This window comes from Aplysia californica, unplaced genomic scaffold, assembly GCF_000002075.1.
Source record: "Aplysia californica isolate F4 #8 unplaced genomic scaffold, AplCal3.0 scaffold00142, whole genome shotgun sequence".
In the NCBI taxonomy this organism is placed as follows: Eukaryota; Metazoa; Mollusca; class Gastropoda; order Aplysiida; family Aplysiidae; genus Aplysia; species Aplysia californica.
In genome coordinates this window covers 674,013-680,753 of record NW_004797412.1, presented here as the reverse complement: position 1 = coordinate 680,753, position 6,741 = coordinate 674,013, and the positions used below count along the sequence as shown (strand labels likewise).

The 6,741-nt window shown below is 39.3% G+C and overlaps 1 long non-coding RNA gene across 1 annotated transcript; it reads right to left on the bottom strand.

Annotated features, from left to right (window-relative positions):
* Positions 1-1,733: 1,733 nt before the first annotated feature.
* LOC101846208 lies at positions 1,734-6,194 on the bottom strand. The gene is made up of 3 exons (XR_220393.2): positions 6,147-6,194; positions 5,659-5,727; positions 1,734-2,352 (listed from the first exon to the last, which is right to left on the bottom strand). It is a non-coding gene; the product is annotated as an uncharacterized LOC101846208 (long non-coding RNA).
* Positions 6,195-6,741: the final 547 nt, after the last annotated feature.

Below are 6,741 nucleotides of genomic sequence, written 5' to 3'. Positions count from 1 at the left end.
TTCGAACCCGGACCTTTGAAAGAGAGGCGAGTACCTTAGCATCTAGGCCACGAGAGCCCCCTCTGATGCTTGTTGTATCCTCACAAGCCGGAAGGACTCAGACAGGCAGGGTCAGAAGCCCGCCTACACTCTGATCTACATTGAGCTGATGGAGGCGCAAAAAAAATTTACACTAATTTTAAGGGGGGGGGGGGGGCTACACCCCCAAAGTCAAAATTCGGCTCAAATTCATGGAATTGGAGTTGTAGGCATTTTTAGATTCCTCAGTCTCTCATACAACTATTTCATCGCATAAGAACTCCCAAACACCGAATTTTTTCCCATACCGGGCATGTTTGTAACCACCATTTCCTCATAAAGTCAGTATTTTATTATTCTTTATCGGCCGTTTTCTCATAACGCATTTTTTCTCTATACTTTTTTGAATAACTCCACCATTTTTCATCCAATCTTCATGACATTTTCACAGAGTAAAGAGAAGAGATAATACTAAAAGCTTGTCTGTTGAAATTTTCATATATGGAATAGATTTTTGTTGGTGGTGTCTGGAGTGTGGGTTTTCACGGAATTTTTCCCAAACTTGAATGCTACCTCAGGAAAAAATTCATTTCGTTAAGGAAAAAAACAACAGACAAATATTGAGATCTAATGTTTGTGAACACGCATGCAAAAACCCCCCACCAATTTCCATGAGCGATAAGTGCGGTATTCATTACGTAAGACATGTCAATAAAATCCAATATGGCGGCGTATCCATGGAAACGAAACTTTTTTCTCAAATTTGATTGCAGATCTTAAGACTCCTTACTATGCTTGTTATATGAGTGAAATTTGGTAAAATTTTGTCGAGTAATAAGCGTGATAGCCTCCAGGTGTAAGCCCCCCCCCCCCTCCTTAAAAAGGGAGTGTATACAGACCCGGTAGAGGAACTCTTTTGTGATTTCGGAGAGTTTCAGCGCCCTCTTGGCCCAGGGTAGACCTAGGTTCTTCTAGATCTATGGCCTAGGTCCAGATCTAGATCTAGGCAGACAGACATAAATCTTTGATCTAGTTTCGCGGCTAGCCTAGATCTAGATCTAAATCTAAATGAAGATTGCGGATGTCTTTTCGATGAACGATCGTTTTTCCTCCGTTTTGGGGTTGGAGGAATCACAATTTGAAGTAAAGAACAATGTCATAATTTTAATCGAGCAGTCACCCTCTCTATTTCTCTGCCCCCCCCCCCTCTCTCTCTCTCTCTCTCTCTCTCTCTTTCTCTCTCTCTCTCTCTCTTTCTCTCTCTCTTTCTCTCTCTCTCTCTCTCTCTCTCTCTCTCTCTCTCTCTCTCTCTCTCTTTCGCCTTCTCTTTTTCTTTGTTTGTCTCTGTCTTTCTCCCCCCCCCCCCCACCTATTTCCCACTCTATCTTTCTCTCGTCTCCTCCTGCCAACTGGGGCATGTCACATTTTGCTAGCACCTCTCTCTCTCTCTCTCTCCCCCCCTCTCTCTCTCTCTCTCTCTCTCTCTCTCTCTCTCTCACACACACACACACACACACACACACACACACACACACACACACACGATTTTTACCGGGTCTAGGCGCTGAAACTTCCCGACATCACTAAAGAGGTCCCCTACCGGGCCTGTATACTTCGTGACTTTGTTCCCGGTTACCGGGTCTGTATACACTTCATTTACCCCCCCCCCACAAAGTTACATAGACAGAAACAATACCATCACTCAAGAAGAGAGCACACCTGAAGACGATTTATTGTGTCACAACGCGGTAGAATCTGGCGCTTCTCACTTTCCGGGCGGAGCAAATAGAGTTAATGACATTATTATGTTGATCATTCTTCGTTTTCTTCGCTTTTGATGAACCATGAACCCCCCCCCCCTTCCCCTCACGTCTTCCTTGAATAGAAGTTGCGATATTTGAGATTGAAGGAGGTTGATATCACCTGTTGTCAGAGGTAAAATTAACGAGAACATGTCTGCCAAAGTTTACTGACTTCCAAGCTCGAGTCTCCTAGGAAACTGCAACTTATTTACTTTTTCGTGTCTCTGATCAACGATCTTCAGAAAAAAATGAGCTTTGAAAAGAACATAAAATGTGTTGGGGAAAAAACCCAGATAATTATTGCCCTGCAGTAGGTAAAAATATTCTTCAATATTTTCTTCATTTCGACGAGCGCCTTATTCCACCGCGATGCGCACTTTTTATTTTCCAATAAGCAAAAACTGCTGAAAGAAAATGTTTCTTTTTAAATTCTTTTACATCTGGAGTACTTATAGTAACTTGAACGGGCAATTGATACATCTCAGTAAGGGACCTATCGTCATGGGAAAAGCAACAAGACTCCAATCTGGATCTGAAACGAACAGGAATTGATGTGGCGTGTTAATAAATGTATGAAGATATAATCGCATAGGGGTTTTACAAAAAAAAAAAACGTTAGCTACTAAAGCTTCTTTTAAAACTTAAAACTTGAGATAAATAAATGTAACTTTTCACCCTTTGTAAAAGATTACTCTTCATTGTGACAAATAGAATTGTATCCTAGTTGTAAAAAAACTAATGTTTATGGTGTAAACCCCAAAAAATAAAAAAAATAAAAAATAGTACAATTAGATTTTGGTGACTGCAGGATGGTAGTGGGGGGGGGGGGAGGAGAAGGAGGGGGTGGAGAGGGAGAAGGGGGGGGGGCAAATGGACCAGTTATTAGTGAGCTCTGTCTAGAGACTAATGAGTGTGGTTTGTTGGTCAGTAGAGTATTTTCTTGCCTCACAGGAATCAGTTCAGATAGTTTAATAGTAGGCTGTTCTCTAGTCTTTGGAAAAAAAAGAATTTAGGTGGTTTTACAGTAAAGTATTCTCTTGCCTTACAATAGTTTAAGTGATTATTACAGTAAGCTATTTCTTGTTTCAGGAATAATGAGTTTAAGAGGTTTTACTGTAAGGTATTCTCTTGCCTTACAATAGTGTAAGTGATTATTACAGTAAGCTGTTTTTTTATTTCACAAATAACTAGTTTAGGAGGTTTTACAGTATTACTGTAAGGTATTCTCTTGCCTTAAAATAGTGTAAGTGATTATTATTATAGTAAGCTGTTTCTTATTTCACAAATAATAAGTTTAGGAGGTTTTACAGTAAAGTTTTTTTTTTGTCGCACAATAAATAGTACGTTTAGGAAGTTTTGCACTGGGTGGTAGGTAGGCGGGTGCTCTGGTGTGGTTTGCTTCTTCTTTCCTATCAAACATCTATCATCTTTATCACCTGTCCTTCTTTTTTGTGTTTGTTACTCTCTTGTAACACCTCTAATCTTCGGCACTTATATGACCTTATTGCATTGCAAGTGCCGTAAAACACTTACTAAAACTAACTAAGACGTTATGCAGAGGCTGTTTTCTTGTCTCACAGGCAATGCGTTACGCTGGTTGGCCGTTAGGGTCTTTACTTGTGTTTATAATAATATGTGAAGGGTGCTGACAAAATGAGTTATTTCTCGGATTGGAGACCTATGGAAACAGATACGTCACGGTTATACATGTAGGTGACGTTTTTACAATTTATAAGTATGAAATAATAAAAGGCTTCTTATACATGAAAAATATGGCATCAACAGAAAAATCTACAAATTTGGTCCTAATGTCGATTTTTGGCAAATATCTTCATTTGCGGATTGCGAGAAGTAACTCATTTTGTCACATATGCAGGGCTTGAAATAGACCGCGGCACCGCGGCAATTTGCCTTGGTGCCTTTGTCCTGTGCGGTCTCTTGTGGAAAAAAAAGAAAAAGTTCTACAAGCGTCTTGTCGGGTTCGCCACCGAGGCAGGTCAGTGAACCTGTGCGTTGGTATCACAACTTAATCACAAGATACGGCGTCGTGTGAGCACTGGTTGTTGGGGTCACCAAAGTTCATTCAAAGTCTGAACACCGAGAAGTATGGGACTCCTAAATGGGGGGAATTATTGAATTTTTAATTTTTAAGATACACGCGTGGGAGGGCGGGGTATGGAGAAATCCTGTCAGACTTGTCTGAAATCTCATCAAAGCTACAGTCTGACACTGCCCAGCTTGACAATTGTGTCCATTTTGTCATGGCTAGTGCAAACACACTCACGGCAATGATAACCAGACCTCAGCAGTAGTGTCTGAAAAAAGCTCTGGATGAAAAAGAAGGCTGCAGATGTGAGCGATGTGGCAAGAGATGTGTCTCTCAACTTATAGACGTCCTGATAAAACAACACTATTCTCTGAAATCTTCTTCTCTGGTGATACTTTTTAGAATCCTTTGTTTTTTCCCATAAGGGACCAACAGTAAGCCGGTCTTTTTCTATATTGTGTGTGCCAACATATTTTCAGTATTCTGATCTTATCTAGTCATAAGTCATAATATGACATGCTGATTGATTAGGTCTTTTTTATATAAACATACATGTGTACTTTAAAACATGTATTTTCAAAACTTGTTTCCACTTATCATAGTCAGAACCTCACACTGTTTAACTGCTTGACAGCAGTTTTTAGTTATTCATTCTTTTTCCCCCCATACAAATACAAGTTCATAAGTTGTTTTCACTCCTCATTTTTTTCCATACAAGTTCAAAATGTGTTTTCATTTACCATGATGTGTTTTTATTTTATCACTACACTGCCTGTAAAGCATTCTGTTTGAATCTCAAATGATTAATGTCTTACCTAATTGGTCATATTATTTACTGTTTTTTTTATCGTACCCTATTGTCAAAAGTCATATTCATTCATCTTAATCCAATCAATAAAAGCTAGATAATCTAGTCATGAAGGCATTTAAAAGTTAGATGCAATCGTGATCATTATTTGATTTAAAACTGATTATTTGTGACTTTGTTTTGGTGTGATTTTACTGTGATCTACTTAATTTTCCTTCATGGTTTAACAATTTTTCCGATAACTCTATACTTTTGTAGTGAGCAAGAACACATATAATTGCTATTTCTATAAAGGTTGTGATGCACGATCCAGTATTACCAACTTTAATCAACAAAATTATCACCTATCAGGCTAAGGTGTTGGCTTCTCAATCAAAGGTCCCGGGTTCAAATCCGGGTAGTGACCGAAACATTTTCTACTCTAAAATTGTCTCCTTTCATGCTCTCTAGCACTGTTCTGTCGTCCACTTTCGTCTCCACGTCCTGCCTCCACCTCTCACCTCCTTTGCCCCCTCCTGATTCTTTCTGCAGCCTTTCTACTGCTACTCCTTGGCTCTTTTTTACTGCTGTCTTTCAGCCACACCCCTGATCTTCTGGTAGGAAAGATCTACACCTAGCGTTCTCGGACAAGGGCGAAGAATCTCGGAGGGCTCGTGTGCAAGTTCCGCACGTTAAAGATCCGTTAAAGATGGTGGTCTAAAATAGATAAGAATAGGCTTCGGTGGCCACACGGGCAAAAATTAAAAATTTTCCTATCAACTGAAAAAGTTTAATGCGTCCCGCGCGCTCATATGACCTTATGAAGTTGCCAGCGCAGTGAAACACTTACAAAAAAATAAAAAGCGTTACCGCAAAATACCAAAAGAGGGCAGGTTGGATGTGGTAGGAAGGACTGAAAGCGGGGGGGGGGGGGTCAGAACACGCCTAAACTCTCGGTTTAAGTCAAAGTTAGGGGGAGAAAAAAATCCAGGCAAATGCATTACCCTGTCCTATGTGCCAGACCCAACTGGAAGACTGTTCACTCCCGGAGGAAAACCGAAGTTTTCTTCCATCTGTAAATACAAAAACATGTTTTAGCGCTTACAGAAAACATCTTCTAGTGTAGTAGGTGCACAGTAACATAATGTGTCTCGTAGGAGCCGAAGAAGCTTGTAAAGTCACTTTTGTCTTGATAGAAATAAAAACGAACAGTTAAATTTTCTTCCAAAGAAATAGTGCACTGGCTGACTGTTCATTCAGTTTCTGGACAAATTAATTTCAAGAACATAGAACACTTGACAAAATTATTAGAACCGCACAGGGATTATTATTATTTTTTTTTTAATGAGAAAAAAATTGAACACAAAGGTTTGTTCGCTTTTCTTTCCTACATTCAGTGTAGAGCTGCCTGTAATCCTTTCATTCAATTTCTTAAACAACCTTCCTTAGTTGTAACAGAGCTCAAGATTTGTGTCAAAATACACTGTCTTACCTTGGATCTTTTCTTTCGACGAAGCGAATTCAGATCCAACTGTGAAAAAAAAAGATCAAACTAAGATAGAAGTCGTAGACGCAATTCTGGTGATAGTAGTAATAATAATAATAGTACTTGTTTGTGGGTGTTTGTGTGTTTATAGTGTTATAGTAGTGTGTATATGCTGTAATAACTAGCTGCCCGTGTGCCTTCAGCATGACAACCTGGAGCTGAAGTCCCAGTTACATGTAACGATTAATTGTACAAAAACTGGAAGATTTATCGATCTTGAGACAAATCATCAGGTGTAACCACAAAATTGTTCAAAGTTTAGATGTTTGGATGATGGCTTGGAGACTCGGTCGAGAAATCAAGCACTGCTTGATATTTTTCGTGCGCTCACGGTCAGATTTGGGGGAATGCGCTGTGATGTAGAATCACTTTAAAATTTGCCGCCACGCAGGATTTAACTTAGAGCTCAACATTTAAAAAATAATAATCGCAGGTAAAAACTGATTTCATATTCGGAATCAGCATCTCAAAATAAGCAAAACTGTACCTGATTTGATGCGTTATTATGTGAATTTTAGCAATTTTATTATTTAGTTCATCG